Here is a 645-nt window from a genome sequence, read left to right on the forward strand (position 1 = left end):
TATTTATTAAGTGATTCTAGTGGAAACTTGGTAAGAAGAGTAAAATACATCAACTCAACTAAACATTGTGTGAAAGTGACAGGAGATATCAACATAAGGAGAAGAATCTATTATGGGAAAAAGGCATGCAAAACTATTTTAAGTAAATACTACATAATATGTTCCATCTTACTATATGTAATGGATAGGAGTATCTACCAAAGAGAACATTTTTGAGGGAAAACCATGCAAGTTATTTCAAATGAATGAATGTGGATCACATCCTAGCTCAGGGTTCTACAAACATCTTCTGCAACAAGCCAGAGAGTAAATATTTTCAACTTTGTGATGTGAGCCATATAGTCCCTATAGCAGCTACTCAACTCTGCCCTTGTAGCAGGAAAGCAGCTATAGAAAACAAGCAAACAAATAGATGTGGCTATGATCTAATATAACATTATTTGGCAAAATTGTGAGGGGATCCGATTTGCTCTGACTGCATAGTTTGCCAGTCTTGTTCTAGATTATTATGTGCAAGTGACATGAATGTTTTGGGGAGGGGTGGCATGCAAAATTATTCCAAATAAATAGGTGTTCATTATGTTCAAATTGGATTCGGAAAGGCAAAGGAATTTCAATCCTTTGAATTGATGGGACTCTGGGATC

The sequence above is a fragment of the Propithecus coquereli genome, unplaced genomic scaffold, assembly GCF_000956105.1.
Source record: "Propithecus coquereli isolate 6110/MARCELLA unplaced genomic scaffold, Pcoq_1.0 Scaffold130, whole genome shotgun sequence".
Classification (NCBI taxonomy): Eukaryota; Metazoa; Chordata; class Mammalia; order Primates; family Indriidae; genus Propithecus; species Propithecus coquereli.